Here is a 16,965-nt window from a genome sequence, read left to right as displayed (position 1 = left end):
CATCAAGACCGCGTCGTCAGCATATAATAAAACTGGCAGTGGGTGCCCATGGATAATTGGTACATCACTAGACACTTGTTTTAAGGCTTTGGCCAGGCCGTTAATAGAGATGATAAACAACAGGGGTGCTAAAACGCATCCCTGTCTTACCCCTCTGCCTATTTTGATGGGTCCCGATACTTCTCCGCCCGCCCCAATCCTGACTTGAGCTTTAAGGTCAGTGTGGAGGTATGCCAGGAAATTTACAAGGGCCTCATCCAGTCCGTAATTCAAAAGAATTGCCCATAGTTTGGATCTGTTCACTAGGTCAAAGGCGGATGAAAGATCCATAAATGCAAGGTAAATAGGGGACGATCGAGCAATGCTATACTTATCGATGATTAATTTCAGATTCAAGCATTGCTCGACAGTCCCCACCCTGCTTCTGAATCCCATCTGGCACGGGTCCAATAGGCCTGTATCTTCAGTCCACTCTACCACCCTGTTGTAAATTACTCGTCCCAAAATTTTTAGGGTATTGTCCAGAAGAGAAATCGGGCGATAGTTCACTGGGTACGATCTCTCCCCCTTCTTAAAAATTGGGACTATGATACTAGTGGCCCAGGTGTTGGGCATAGGGACTGTGGGGAGGCTATTAAAAACATTAAGGAGGATTGGTGCCCATAGTTCTGGGCTATGTTTAATTATATCTATGGGTAAGCCATCAGGACCTGGCGCCTTGTTTCCAAGGCTCTCTTTGATGGCTATCACCACCTCACCACCATTCATCACTCATGACATGTTGTTCAATTACATCATTTGATGATATCTCAAACAAAAGGTTGTAAAATTGTAAATCTACCATCACAATCAACTGAGATTTAGCAAGCAATGTTTCATGAAGATCCTTCTATGGAAAAAGCTGCTAGGGGGGCAAAAAACAAGTAATTTCCAATGTTATCCCCCATTAGAAATGTTTCTGCTTTTGAGATATTATTGTTACAAAAAGATGCTGAGCAGGTTTGAGTATACAACGTTGCATGCCACAGGCAAGATGGTGTATAATGGGACAGGATATGCACACCCTAACTCCAGGCCACATTTGTATGCTTGCCACTTAATTTTCCACCATTTCTATTGGCTGTAGCATACTATTTCCTGTGTGCTCCTCCTGCGTTTCTCTTATCAGTTTCCCGAGGCCCAAGTACTGTTTTAAAGCACTTTTGTTGAGAATTTTTTTTAATGTTTCACCTTCACAGCGCTTGTTTCGTATGGCAGACATTTTAAATAAGTTCCAAATGATTTCTGGGCTGCTGTGTGAATAGAACGCGACTGGGGCTACTCTTGCCCTCGTTTTTTTGTTCGTGAAGCAGAGAGTGCTACTGTAAAGGCTGCTCTCTTGTTGCCAACAAAGGTCAGCGTTCTAGTGTTCTTTCTCTCTAGTGTGCGCCTTGGCTGCAGAGCACTTCCTCTTTGTTCAGCCCTTTGTTTACCGGCCATCATCCCTCGTTTCACCTTCCAAAGCTAACTGTTCTGTAGCATCATATTGCACTCATTTACCGCAGTCTTTTTTAGAGCTAGTAACCCAGCTCAGTTGGTTAAAATACACAACAGAGACTCGTGTTTTTGTTTTGTTTTATTTCTATCTCCATTACCAAAGAGGGTTGTTACAACTAATGTATGAGTTATGTGTAGACATACTGTAAGTATCAACACTGCCAGTATTCAGGGACATCTCAAGGATTTCAGGGGTCCCGGGCCGAACATACTGCTGGGGCCCTGTTCAGAAAAGTTTTGAATTTATAATCTAGTTTCAGCTCTTGCATGCCCTCTTTGTGCAGGACACTGACAGTGCTCTGGGACTGTGGTCAAAATTCTACTTATGTTTGCATCTAATATTCAGGGATAGCGGCGTGTGTTTTGAATATTGTACACATCAACAACTCACTAATATTACTGCAAATAATATCTGTGACACCCCCCTCCCATTTCTCATATGTGAGATCCTGTTTTGATCTAAAAGAACCTTTTTTATTGATGTTGTATGAAACATAAACACAACATTTCTCTGCAAAAATGTCTGTAATAGGCTCTGAATCATCACCCACATATAACATAAAGTAAAGGAAAACGGTATTTAAAACAATCTGTTTAAGAATTATTGAAGGTCATCAGGGCAAGACTCCCTTCAGACAAGAGTTGACTCTATAAGAGGGGCCCCTGAAAGGCTAGGTCCTTGAGCCAGAGCCCACTTTGCCCATGCTTTAAAACGTCCCTGGCAGTATTTACTGAGTGTGGTATAATTCAGCTGTTCCCATCTCTGCACTGTAGAATGTGGAATAGCTTCATAATACCATTCCGTTCCGAGATGCTCAAGCTTAGAAAGCTGTGTTTTTCTCTGCAACATTTCAGTAATTCCCCTCAAACATCTTGTTTAAAACATGCTGATGATGTTGTAGCTAGCACAACATTCAGGATCCTAATCTGGGCGCCACCTGGTTTAACAATGGAATTATGATTCCCGCGGGGATAGTATTCCAGGGTATAGAATGGAAGTCATTTTGCAAGGGGAACAATAAGGTGACGTGATCTAAAGGACAAAGAACGTATTTTGTTAGAGGGAAAATAGCATTAGGTACTATAGGACTTTAGAAATGCGTTCATGTTATGATATTCTTGGCACAATGCCCGGTTCACAAAGAGAATATATTTCTTCTACTCTCTTGGCGTGCAAAGCGAGGTTTCAGAGTTTGCCAAGGTGGCAGCTTGTGCTATGGTTAGGACGAAATAGGTTAAGTCATGGATATTCCACACTTTTACCCATAAGCCTCTGAGGCCTATTAGTTTTCTGTTTAGGAGCATTAATCTAGGCCTGAGCCTTTTCTGTAATATAATTGTGTTATGCATAAGCGTGGCCGCTATGTGTGACGCTGTGGCTCTTAAACTCGTTCTGTTACTGGGAACGATCACTGAAAGTCAGTGTTTGGCAGACTGGCTCGCCTGAGGAATGCACACACAGCAGCTTGTTTGAAGAGGTTGCACTGGGAAAGCCATCCATTTGCGTTTGTAAGGTAGAGATTTATGACCATATTATGTTTTGTGAATGACACTCAACAACCTAACTGCTAAACAACAGCGACATAATTTGAGAAAAGCACATTTTCAGTGCCTGTGTATCTATATATTTGAAGGAACCAGCTTCTTTGGAGACGTCTTTAGAGTGGGGCTTTCTGGGAATGGTGTGAAACTTTTAAAGCTGAGTACGTTTACATGCCATAGAATCTTACCGGACACAAAAGAAAAGAGGGAGCACTGGCTGGGCAGCAAGTGTCAAACTGAAGTTTGTTTATTAAAAAAAAAGCCTCAGACCTTTGGTGCATAAGAAAGCACAAAAGTGTATCATAATCATGGAATTGTTGCACAGTATGCAACTCTGTTCAACTAATGTGTGGAATACTATCATATGTCATTCCATTGTTTATAATGGCGACTCGAATAAACACACCGAGCAATAAAGAGACAACAACCAGCAAATAAATGTTCTAGATTGATAATCCATTCTAATAGGAGAAGGGAGATTTATTAGCTTATAACTAAAAAAACTCCAGCAGTAAAACAACTATCCAGGAGAAGGGATGGTTTTCCTTTACGAGGCAACATCAAACATTATGCTTAGGTGTGGGACTTCTTCAAAAATGGATTCTGTGATACCTATCATAATTCCTAATAAGGGGGCATATCAGCAACAGCCAGCGATAATTATCGCTAAGCGCGCTTAGCACGAGGATTATTATCACCGGCTGTTGCTGGATTATATCGCCGAGATATCGCGCTATCAGCAACGCTTATCTCCAATGCGATATATAATCCAGCGATAGCTTCAAAATGTGCGATTATCGCTGGAAATCCAGCGACAATCGCACGGCGCTTAGCGAATCGTTGATGATAGGGTATGGTGGATTCATCCACACAATCCACCTCCCATAGGACAATATGGCTTAGTAAGAATAAAAGCAGGTGTAATGAAACCTGCAATAAGCGCGGTTAGCGCTACATTTCTTGTTGCTACGCAGGTTAGCGACGAGATTGATAATAGGAGATATGTATGTTTGCGACATTATCCACGTTATTTTTTGTAGGGAAGGCCCACTTTGCATCATTGGCGTTGCAAAGCTGGGCGTTAAGGAAATAAGCGCAGAGGCATAGAAACACGTGAGAGAGGGCCATGTCATTTTGAACAATTGTAGGGGTGCATCATATCTCCTGTAGTCAGCACCCGCATATTTAGAGGGTATATTAACGTGTGTTTTAGAGACATAACAGTAGGTTGGGAATTAGGGCAATGTGTAATCGATGTATTGTTAACGTTGCAGATTAATGTAGAGCCTTAACTGGACTGTAATGCTTATATGAAATAGAAATGTTATTAAACGTGTGTATTTTAGGATTAGTAATGTGCCATATTAAGAGTTGCACGTGTAGGAGATAGAATGTGATGTTTTATTGTCAAAAAGAATTTGCGTTTAGAGATGAAATGTAATGTTGTCTTTATAATGGATAAGAGTGCATTGCTTCTAATGTAGAATCATTTAGAAATGCATTTGAACGCGTAAAGGCCTGGGACATGAAAAAAAGCCAGTAGAGGCCTAACTGTAATTTCTTTAGTTAGCATTGGTTATTCTTGTGAAATAGCTGCCTGTTGGGAAGGGTGCTGTTCTCAGCGAATATTGAATTGTAACTTTGGATGTGCACAAGGTTGCTTCTCACGAATTTCAGTTGCAGGTGCAAGGCCACAGAGCTCGTTAGATATAACGATCCATTGTTTGGAATTTAGTCCGGTAGGAGTGAGGACGAGAAGGTGCCAGAGGAATGTCCATCTGCAACATTTGGCGGGAAGGTGCCTGGAATCCAAGGACACCTCAACGGACGCTGGATGGAAGGATGCCCTGTTGGAAAAATCCGAAGACCAACACCTGCCAAGAGGGGTGTGCTTTGGGCGTATCTACGATTTTGGGAGTTTTGTATTAGGGACAGACCCCGAGGGTGGAGAGCAGATTTTGAACTTTGGAACTTAGGGCAGAATGGGGTGTAGGAAGGAGCATCTTAGAATGAGCTCAGTAGTTAGACTACTCATTTGAGAAACGTGAATGCACTCCTTAGAGAGCCTTCACAGCTGACACCTTTACTCTTACCTGAAGGGAATTGTTAAGTAGGGATGTCACCTTAGAGTTAGTGTAGGGACAGATTAATCTTTTATTTCCTTTTTAGGTCTCGCCTGGAATTAGCATCCGAAGGATGCGTCCAGGCTGGAGACTTAATGTTGCCTGTCTCGGGGGAATGAGGGACAAAAGGGTGTTACGAGCTTTTCTCCAGGATTTGGGTGCGCGAACGCGCACGTTCCGTCCCGCGCCGCGCCGTGCACATCCCTCCGATTTCTTCAACTTGCCACACATGCGCGCGCATATACACACACAGCCAGACAGACACTCGCTCACACACACACCCTCCCCCCCACCACAGTCATCGGCCTCTTTTAAACACACACACACGCATACACACACGCATACACACAGACTCCAAAACACATACACACACGCACGCTCACACACATACACAGTCCCCCGCCGCCGCACGCGCACACACACATGCCCCCCGCCCTCGCAGCTCAGCAACAAGGCGAAGCCCCACTCACCGGCTTCCTTGGTGCGGCTCTCCTCTCATCGGCAGCTGCAGGGCTCCTCTATGCCGGTTACCACGGGCTCTCCCTCACTCCTGGGAGCCTTGTGGAAGGCGCCGGCAGCAGGACTCTTCCTCCCTCCTTCTCAGGGCGAGTGCACCGGGGCGCAGGGTAGGCTCCTGCCTGCTCCGGTGCTCAAAACAGCCGCAGCTCTTCCGTGGGAGGCGGGGTAGGCTCCCGCCCTCCTACTTCCGGTTTCCGGTTGTCCCGCCCGGCCTGCCTGACTTCCTGGTCGCATCGAGGTACTGACAACATTTTTGCTCTTTCTCTCTCAGGAGTGTTCAGGCAATTCCACCACACTGTCTCCGCAGGCGCAATGCCAGTTGTTCAACGTCTTTAGGCGCCGCCCTCCCAGAGGCCTTACTTAGGGTGCTCGCAAGCGGTGGCTCCGTCCCAGCACCGCACCACTATCCAGCCTCCGCAACGCCGCTCTCTCCTCAACAGAGTATTCTCTGGGTTTCGGCTCTTTAATTACGATATCCCAGTAAGGGCGCCGCACGAGAACCCAACATACTGTGTCTCACTACGCAGTCAGGGAGCAGGCTGCCGCACATCCCCAAGGTTGCGTAGATTCCAGCCCAGCTTGCTGCCACACTCCCCGCGTCGCTCCGCGCTTCAGTGCCTGCCGCCTCCACTTCGCATAATTTCAGACGGCAACGGGGCAGCCGGGGGCCCAGGCTGTATAGAGCCGTTTCTACCTCGATATCGGCAAGGGTACTCCCCAGAGCGCAGATTCGAGTCTGACCACAGCCTTTCTCACATCACGGGACAGTGCGTCTGTAAACCTCCGGCGTCCTGATCTCCGTCGGATTCGCTGTCTGCGACACGCAGACGGTAACGAGCCTCCTCGCTTGTCACCGCAGTTCACACACACATTTGGTGGCCGCTTAACGGCAGTGTGCAAGTGTAATACAGGATTTTACTGGCTCAGGTCCGGAGCCCGTCTAAAAGACCTGTCAGCCACGCCCCCCCGCCCCCCAGAGACTAGTAACCTTGATGTTCATCGCAAGGGTCAGACACACCTTCCCCTTTGCGGTGAGTGAAAGAAGCACATGGCTCGCCTCCAAGCATGTGTTTATAGAAACATGCATTTTTGTGTCGGCTGAGTCTCAGGAAAGTTTAAACTTCTATTGCGAGGAGCAAACATAAAATGGTTTCACAGTCTAAAAGTACCTTTATAAAACTCTAATTAAAATAAGTGATTGTGCCTCTAGAAAACCGATTACCTGTGGGTTGTAACCATTTTTAGGTCGAGCTGGAGTTAGCATCCGAAGGATGCGTCCAGTCTCGACAACTTACCTGCCCGTCTCATGGGAATGCAATGCAATAGGTCTCACTTTTGCGAAAGCTTAAGCTATTAGCATTGTAAATGACAATGCCTTTTATTTATGTTTTAAAAGCAAAAACATAAATAAAAGGCATTGCCATTTACAATGCCAATAGCTCTAACTTTAATAATGCGAGACCTATTGCATTGCAAATGCTTGTTGTAAATGCAGTCCAGATTTCAAATAGGGACGGTAATTGGATGCCTGATGTTCCTAGAATTGACTTTGCTTTTCATTCTGAGTCGTCTGAGACTCCTTCGTAGGATTATGTTTGTATTAGTGCCAGTCTATTTCTTCTACTTTTTGTTGAGATGTTTGTATGTCCAATAATTTTTGGCTTTGTAATAAACTCTTAACTTCAGTTCTTAGTCAGTGGTTCTTTAAATTGAATTTGTTTGCCAATTTACAAAGCTGTTAATTACGAGTTTGGAAACCTTTCCTCTACAATTCTTAGCAGACAAAAAGGTTCAGTCGACCTGTCTTGGGATTCTGGAGAATTGATAAGGTAAAAATCGAGATAAGAATCCCAGCCCTTAGCGTGTTCTTGGTGATAGTGCGATAAAATTATTGCCGCTTTTCGCCCAAAAACGGTTGCTAAAGCGGCGATAATTTTATTGCTTCCCCTTGATGATATGCCCCAAGATTCCTAATCTTACTTTCATGTTTTACAATCTCATATCATGTTTGGGGATCAAACGTCTCTTCAATTTAGAGATTAACTTGATTTCAATGAAAAAAGAGGGGTGCTGCTCTGCTTAAATTTGTAAATGTCGTTGGGGCTCTTACTGGGAGGATTGCCAGTGTTTTCAGGATGTTACTTCTGTTATGGATATTGTTAATGAGTCACTGACTGGTTTGTTATTGATTTGGGCTTGGATTTCTGGGAAAAGGTTGGCCCAGGATCACTAAAAATAGTTTCATTTTCTGAGGGTTTACTAATCCCGGAAACCATCCTTTAAGACCATGTCTAATCTCTGGACGCTCCGGATAGGTTTAAGTTTATCTGTGTCACTTTTTTCATGTTCCAGGTTTGGGAAGAAGAACCAATCGGTGGACCTCTTTTGAAGTCTTCAGCTTGAAGTCTTTCAATCTCTTTTTTTCTGCCCCTTGGCCAGGCAGAGAAGCCTTTGTAATTTAGGCTGGCCCCAGCAATCTTCTGCCAGTCCTGCTTCACTAGCTCCCGACATAGGGGTTGCATGCTCAGGATACCACATACACATTAGGAGCCCTATATATTCATTGGGTCATTGCTAATATCTCGTATCTTTTATATTGGGGTGGAGGACATAGATGTTTTCATGGAAAAGATTCAGGAATTAAAACTAGCAGAATCTAGAACCATGAATAAGCCCGGCATTTATTGATTCTTAGGAGGATGACCTATCCATGTCTTGCATATGTTATACAGTTAACTGTGAAACATATTGATGTACAGTTTAATGCTTTGACTCTCCGGAGAAAGAGATGTACCACTCATAGCAATGATGCAAGTGTAGAATTTTGTGTTTGTGCACCAGTAAGATCAACTCGACACACGAGTGTCTCTGCATTAACATATCTAGTCTGACCCCACTCCATCAACTTCAATAGTGCTGCGAATCTGCTGCAAACTTGTTTACATTTTAATTATACACTCCTTAATAGTGCAGGTGCTTGCAGGCTATTTCCCTCCTTGCTCTGCACGTTGCTGTTGCCCTGTTATTGTTTACCCGTTGTTGCTTCCCCATTGTTATTCTCCCAACGTTGCTATCCCATCATTGCATGCTTGTTGATGTTTGTCTCTCTCTCCTGTGTTTTGCTTGCCTCCCACCCACCCTCGCATCCCCCTCCAGCATTCTTGCTTGCCCAGTTTTCAGATGTCTCACAGAAACAGCAATCTGTTGGTAAAGCTTTCATGCAAAATTCTTGCATATTAGGCTCTAAAGAAAAGGCTGACTGGCTTTATCTCATTACAGTGCCTTTAGGTGCACACTTTCTCTAGTTTTGTATATTATTGTTAAGAAACACCCAGCCACTTCTATAAGCAAAGCGCCTTTCACTGCAAGGAAATTTTGCACATGGACACCAGTGGTGGCTCCTCCACTAAGGCAGAGAAGCATCATCCCACTGTTTTTACAGTGTAATAAATGGAAAACTAAAACGATAATAACCTGAGGTTATTAGCATTTTAGTTTCCCCAATTGCGGTGTCTTTGTGGGGCGGGAATGTTCTCAAAGCAGGGGGAGGAGTGGTTTGCACTCCCTATTTGAGCATGAGAGGTTGGCCGGCCCTCTTGGGCCGCCCAAACAGTCATGCGCACTTACCATGTTCTCCATGCAGGCTGCATTCCAGCCTGCGTGGAGAACACGCCTGCCCCTCCAGTGTCTGGCTGAGCACTGTCACAGCGCTCAGACCAATCACAACGCTGCATGGCAGCGTTGTGATTGGCTGCAGGGAGCCTGGATTAGCTGGTGCTCCCTGCATCCTGTCTCCCTTCCCCTAGAAGCCAGAAAGAGGAGGTAGAAGGTGTCAGGATTCCCGGCCGCTGGTAAATCACTGTCTGCAGCATAGCGAGTTTCGGGATTCAAACTACAAATCCCGTGATCCTTTGCGCGTCGCGTCGATATGACGCTATGCGACAGGAAAACGCATATCTATGAACAAGCAGGAAGACGCGCTGCCGATTATTCTTGAATGGTGGCTTGGCGTTTGGTGTTGGAGTCTACTGTCTCGTCGGTGGAGAGGTGTTGTGCTCTTGGTTCGTCGAGGGTGTGGAGTATCGGCAGGGGCTTAGGAAGCGCCCGCATCGTTGTGACTGTGGCTGTGCAGCGTGGTCCTCCAGTGGATTATTGGCTGGGGCTTGGGAAGCGCCCGCATCGTTGGGACTGGTGCTGTGCAGCGTGGTCCTCCAGGGGATTATTGGCTGGGGCTTAGGAAGCGCCCGCATCGTTGGGATCCTCACTTCAGGTTTTTGCTCTGGGGGTTCGTTCTGATTACAGTGGCTGGGGTACTTCGGTGCCGATTCCCCGGTTAACAAATACTGTAAACGTTTGCTGTCATAGGTCTTCGGTTTGCTTTATACCAGGAGACGGGGTGTTCAGTTTTGGAGGCTTTATCCATTTACTTTATTCCGGTGGCAGACAAGCTGTCTGCAGCAGGGACGGATTATAATTTTCAGTTGGGCTAGACTGCTATTTGTGTTTTGTTCACGCTGAACTGCAGTAACAATATACGAGAGACAGGGGTGTTTGCATAGGTCATTGCGACTGAACTAAGTTTATGCAAAATTCACTGCTTATACATGAAGTAATGTATAATGGAACAATGCTGGAGGGGATGAATGTTTATATCCTGTGAAAAGAACCAGAGCGTTTGTGTTCGTATTCAATATTGGAGAAGGGGAATAAAAAGAAGCAGTCGAGAGGGCAATCAAGTTTTCCTCATTCCGAATAGGGTAGGTGTGGTTTCTCTCTTTATCTAATAGCGTACTGCTTGTTTCTTGAAAACAAGTTATATTGAGATTGTTACTTATTTTACAGTAAGAAACCTGAGTATGAGAAGATGCCCATTCTATTTCCCGCTTTACTCAGCATACCTGTTTAGCTCTGACAGGTGAGAGATAATTAGCTTTCTTGTGTAGAGTGGTATATTAGTAATAGGGTGACAGTGCCACTTATTTCGTGCTTTGTATATTCCAGGTCTCCAGTTCCTGCAGCCCAGCTGTTCCCCTCCGGATTTTTCCCCCGCTTGATCTCCTTAACAGTCTGAGAACATTCATAGCCAGACTTGGGATGATCTAGAGGAGGGCCCCTTTATAGCATCAATACAATCCTGGGGATTAGCAACGGAGGATTCTGACAGAAGGTGTGGTGGACAGCCAGCCGGCCGGCTGGGAGGTAAGTGATTTGTTTTACCTATTTCACCCCCGCCCCTTCCCACCACTCCGCCCTGCTGCTGCTAACAGGTAGCAGCTGCCGCTGATGGACACAGAAAGCTGTTGTTGTGTTTTAATGTATGCATTATCTAGCTAATCTATACACATAGGAGAGTGGAGAAGTGTGGCTCAATGGTTAGAGTGGCAGACCCGGATGCAGAGGTCTAGCCGGGACCAGGGTTCAATTCCCCGCCTCGGCGGGTCTTGGGCTCAAAATTCCACGGACCTGATAATTCTCACCTCGGTGCCTATTCCAATCATGGAGTCCCACTCTGCAACTCTGGGCCATAGCTTGCTTAATCTCCACAACGGCCCCCACAACGCTAAGGATGCCTGGCCTCCGCCTTGGGGGTGCCCAGGAGTGGACACCTCACAGGGAAAGCCAGGATGGGTTCCACAGCGGTATTCGTACAAGCGCCTTGAGACCCTTGCGGGTGAGTAGTGCGCTATACAAGTATCAATTTACATTTACATAGGCTTCCATATCAACTGTAGGTTTCTGTCACCAGCTGGGATTTCTACATACTTGCCCAAAAAAGAAGCTCTGTGTGCAAGATTATGTGTGTAGGCAGCCGGGATTTCAGCTATTGCTCAGGCGATTGTATTTATGGGGGAAACATGCTATACTACAGATGTGTTTAAGAACTTGTTTAATTACTACCTGTGCATGCCTGTGGGTTCTCTTTTGTTTCTTGCTGCAGTTGAAAAAACTCTGTGCCTTAGTGATATTGTGATGTTAGTATTATTGTACTGTCTAGGCAATTTCATAGCACTTTAGAATCCCTTGTGGTACCCAAAGTTTGTTTAAGGCATGGGTACTCATTGTACGGCCCCCGGGCTGCCTGCGGCCCGGCAAGCCTTCCTTGGCAGCCCGCGGACCTTGAGAGACTCTACTGCTCTGTGGGGGCAGGGCGATTCTAACGATAGCCAGAGTGGAGCTGCAGGGGCCTAAGACGAGGTGAAATACAACAAAGCCTCATTAACATGCAAATGGTCTTTTAAAGACCTGTGAAGTGATCGGGTGCGGCTGTGTGTGTCTGTGCCTGGGAAGCTGTCTCAGCCCGGGCTCACACACAGGCAGGGTGGGATGACAGAGGGAAGTAGAGGGAAGGAGACAGAGGTAGAGGGAAGGAGGGAAAGAGAGGGAGGGAGAATAAGGGAGGGAAAGGGAGGGAGACAGACGGAGACAGAGGGAGAGGGAGGAAGGGAAAGCGAGGTAGACGGAGAGGGAGGGAGGGAGAGGGAGTCAGAGAGAGGGAGACAGATAAAGGGAGACAGAGAAAGGGAGAGGGACGGAGACAGAGGGTGACAGACAGAGTGAGACAGACAGAGGGAGGGGGACAGAGAAAGGAGGCAGAGGGAGGGAGACAGACAGAGAGAGACAGACAGAGGGAGGCAGGATACAGAGGGAGGAGGGAGACAGAGGGAGGTAGACAGAGGGAGAGAGAGTATGACAGACAGAGGGAGACACAGGGAGGGAGGGAGACAGAGGGAGACAGACAGATGGAGAAAGAGGGAGTGAGACAGAGGGAGAGGGAGGGAGGGAGAGGGAGACAGAGGGGGGAGACAGACAGAGGGAGGGAGACAGACAAAGGGAGGGAGACAGACAGAGGGAGACAGACAGAGGGAGACCGAGGGAGGGAGACAGAGGGAGGAAGACAGAGTGAGGGAGACATACAAAGGGAGACAGAGGGAGACTGGCAGAGGGAGACCATGGGAGACAGAGGGAGGGAGAGACGGAGGGAAGGAGACAGAGGGAGAGAGACGGAGGGAGGGAGATGGAGGGCGGGAGACAGAGGGAGGGAGACAGAGGGAGGGAAACAGAGGGAGGGGGCGACAGAGGGAGGAGGGTGACAGAGGGTGGGAGACAGATAGAGAGAGACAGATAGAGGGAGACAGATAGGGGAGACAGATAGAGGAGACAGATGGAGGGAGACAGACAGAGTGAGGGAGACAGAGTGAGGGAGAGAGAGAGGGAGACAGAGAGAGTGAGAGGGAGACAGAGAGAGGGAGAGGGTGACAGAAAGAGGGAGACAGAGGGATGGAGACAGAGGGAAGGAGACATAGAAGGGAGACTAAGGGAGGGAGACAGAGGGAGGGAGATGGAAGGAGGGAGAGGGAAGGAGAGAGAGGGTGACAGAGAGAGAGAGAGAGGGAAACAGAGAGAGTGTGACAGAAAAAGAGATAGAGTGGGACAGTCAGAGTGAGTGAGAGAGGGAGACAGGAAGAGAGAGGGAGAGAGAGAGAATGAGAGGGAGTGAGACAGTCAGAGTGAGTGAGACAGAGGGAGACAGACTGAGGGCGGGAGACAGAGGGAGGGAGACAGAGGGAGGGAGACAGAGTGAGGGAAACAGAGGGAGGGGAGCAACAGAGGGAGGAGGGCGACAGAGGGTGGGAGACAGATAGAGAGAGACAGTTAGAGGGAGACAGATAGAGGGAGGCAGATGGAGAGAGACAGACAGAGAGAGGGAGACAGAGTGAGGGAGACAGAGTGAGGGGGAGAGAGAGAGGGAGACAGAGAGAGTGAAAGGGAGACAGAGAGGGAGAGGGAGACAGAGGGAGGGAGACAGAGGGATGGAGACAGAGGGAAGGAGACAGAGGGAGGGAGACAGAGGGAGGGGGACAGAGGGTGGGAGATGGAAGGAGGGAGAGGGAAGGAGAGAGGGGGAGACAGAGAGAGAGAGAGAGAGGGAAACAGAGAGAGAGAGTGACAGAAAGAGAGATGGAGTGAGACAGTCAGAGGGAGTGAGAGAGGGAGACAGGGAGAGAGAGAGAGGGAGAGAGAGTGAGAGGGAGTGAGACAGTCTGAATGAGTGAGACAGAGGGAGACAGAGTGAGGGAGGGAGACAGAGAGAGGGAGACAGACAGATGGAGACAGAGGGAGGGAGACAGAGGGAGAGGGAGGGAGGGAGAGGGAGACAGAGGGGGTGACAGACAGAGGGAGGGAGGGAGACAGACAGAGGGAGGAGGAAGACAGACAGAGGGAGACAGACAGAGGGAGACAGACAGAGGGAGACAGAGGAAGGGAGACAGAGGGAGGGAGACAGAGTGAGGGAGACAGAGGGAGACATACGACAGGAGACAGAGGGAGACTGACAGAGGGAGACCGAGGGAGACAGAGGGAGGGAGAGACGGAGGGAAGGAGACGGAGGGAGGGAGACGGAGGGAGACGGAGAAAGGGAGACAGAGGGTGGGAAACAGAGGACGGGAGACAGAGGGAGGTAGACAGAGGGAGGGAAACAGAGGGAGGAGGGCGACAGAGGGAGGAGGGCGACAGAGGGTGGGAGACAGATAGAGGGAGACAGATAAAGGGAGACAGATGGAGGGAGACAGACAGAGTGAGGGAGACAGAGTGAAGGAGGCAGAGTGAGGGAGAGAGAGAGGGAGACAGAGAGAGTGAGAGGGAGACAGAGAGAGGGAGAGGGAGAGGGAGACAGAGGAAGGGAGACAGAGGGAAGGAGACAGAGGGAGGGAGACAGAGGGTGGGAGACAGAGGGAGGGAGATGGAAGGAGGGAGAGGGAAGGAGAGAGAGGGAGGGAGACAGAGAGAGAGAGGGAGACAGAGAGAGTGTGACAGAAAGAGAGATGAAGTTAGACAGTCAGAGGGAGTGAGAGAGGGAGACAGGGAGAGAGAGAGGGAGGGAGAGAGAGAGAGTGAGAGGGAGTGAGACAGTCAGAGTGAGTGAGGCAGAGGGAGACAGAGGGAGAGAGGGAGGGATGGAGAGAGACAGAGAGAGGTAGGGAGACAGAGAGAGATGTGTGTATGCCGGGTCTGGTGACTCAGTGGTTGAAGGTGTGCGTTGCAGGGACCTGTGATCAACCTCATGGTCACAGTTTTTTTTGTTGCCCTAGCCCCGACCCCACCCCCCCTGACCCCGCCCACACCGGTGCGGCTCTCGGACACAAACCAAACTGTAAATGTGGCACCCGAGAGAAAGTTAATGAGTACCCAAGGTTTAAGGTGTACAAGTAAGTAATTAATCTAATTGGAATTTACGGTTTCTTTAATTTATATTGCTCAACAGCTCACCAAGCTAAAATGTAGGAAAAAACACTATTATTAATCAAATAGGTGAAACCAATTGTATTTATCAATCTCCGGTTTGAATTTAGAACATTTAAACCCTAGTGAGTGGAATGTTCTAATAGCATTATAACTCATGTGCTGTGGGTCATAAAGGTGGTTAAATGCCATCACTCGTGTTGTCTGCTGCTCAGACCTATAAATCGGGATTGAAACCCTTAACACCTTTATTTCCCTCTGGCCTGATAATAATGGTTCATTACAACTGCAGTAAGTCCCTCAGGTTGAGTGGGTAGTGTAATAATGCTTTGGCCGAATACAACATGTCAAAATTGCACTCTCCATGTTTCCCCCACCCGGACATTATATCAGCGAAATGTGTGCAAGCAATTCAAGTAAAAAATGAGCAATTACCACAGAAAATGGATCAGAGAAAAGACACTGATTTCCAATGAAATTCCCGATTTGCCAGGGAATATCTCACAAAACTGTGGTACTTGAGCACCTGTGAATTTACCAATCCCAGTGGTACCAATGATTCCGGGTATGGGAATATCTCGTTGGTATGCTCCCAACTCCCATAATTGTTAATACTCTTAGGGTAAATAACAATTTGCACTAGTATTATTGAAGTGGATTTATAGCGCCTTCTAATAAGTGAACAGAATAATTCCCACATCCTTAAGTTAGGATTGAAGATACATTCTGATTAATATCATTCAATCAACAGTCATAAATTGGAGCGATTTCCACATTTAATTTGGAATACGTGTTCCATGCTACTCCTCTATTAACAAGTGTGGATTACGTCACATCATCCATGAACACATCAGTTGATTTAATGCAAGTCTTCCTCTGTGCTAAATTCTGTTTGCCATTCAAACGTTATTTCAAGAACCACACGTGCACCCCTATAGTACCAATAAGACTGAAATTAAAACGGACAACTTCGTGATTTTAATCTAGCATTTTACGAGTGCATTTAACGTATAAACCTGTACATAGTTACTCACCGGAGATCACAAGGCACTTGTGTGTTGTTTTCGTGCAGTTGCTTGGAAAGAAGCCGATGTGAACTGAGGTTAAAATATAAAAACGTTCCAAAACCCTGGCTCGCAGAGGCTGTTGCCCAACGCGGTTCGAATGTCAGTACGTCATTGTTTCAAGAGCCGAAAGCAAATCGAATCTCGTGACACAGTTACCTAACAGTGTGCACGACACTCTCGCTCCCTATCTTCCTTTTACAAACCCTTCCCTGCATCCACTCGTATGCCCTTTGCTCTGGAGTGATAGGCACTGACGCTTTTATGCTAAAGCACGTGGAACTTCTCTTAGGCTGCGAGTTATATAAATTTCAGTATCAGTTATAACAATCTTGCCAAGGGTCATGCACTTGTATTAGATGCAATACACTCAAATATCCTGGAAAACATTGTTGAAGGTTATGAACAGCACATACCAGATAAATCCAACTGTTTCGCAACGGGAAAATTAAGGCCAAAGTCGAATCACGGCCGAAAAATCAATTTTTGAAATAAACTTTACCTCTAGCAAACATTCATGGTTTTCTTGCTTTTTCTGCTTCATGCTTTCCGCACAAGGAAAGAAACCAATATATGTTAATGCTTGTAAAAATGCTGCAGAAAAAATCAAAAACATTATATTGAGTTATACTATTAACACCTGTTGATGTTGCCCCTCCTGCTGGGTTACGGCTGCCAGGGCTCTAGTAACAGGAGTGGGGATACAGACTAAATACTAAATGGGCTACAAGGGTCCACTAAGAAATGAGGAAGTTACTAAATCCAAGAAGAACTGATTGACTTATTTTTCTCCAGCCTACTGGCCATACAGTGGGTTTTATTCCTTTAGTGGATTCATGTGAGAATGTAGTACTTCCTCTAAAAATCACACGATTTTCCATTATCACTCAAATATAAATCAGACTCTTTTATGTCATGCTATGCGTTTTTTATTCCTACAG

General features: G+C 46.8%; 1 protein-coding gene across 1 annotated transcript in view; it reads right to left on the bottom strand.

Annotated features, from left to right (window-relative positions):
• Positions 1–16,330, bottom strand: part of LOC144763175 (amine sulfotransferase-like) — a 381,067-nt gene extending 364,737 nt beyond the window's left edge. The window contains exon 1 of the mRNA XM_078648521.1: positions 15,995–16,330. The gene's annotated coding sequence lies outside the window, so the exon portion shown is untranslated. The remainder of the gene's footprint in view (positions 1–15,994) is intronic.
• Positions 16,331–16,965: the final 635 nt, after the last annotated feature.

The sequence above is a fragment of the Lissotriton helveticus genome, chromosome 6 (genome assembly GCF_964261635.1).
Source record: "Lissotriton helveticus chromosome 6, aLisHel1.1, whole genome shotgun sequence".
NCBI classification, from domain to species: Eukaryota; Metazoa; Chordata; class Amphibia; order Caudata; family Salamandridae; genus Lissotriton; species Lissotriton helveticus.
Note: the sequence above shows the minus strand (reverse complement) of the source record. Positions and strands in the feature narration are given on the sequence as shown.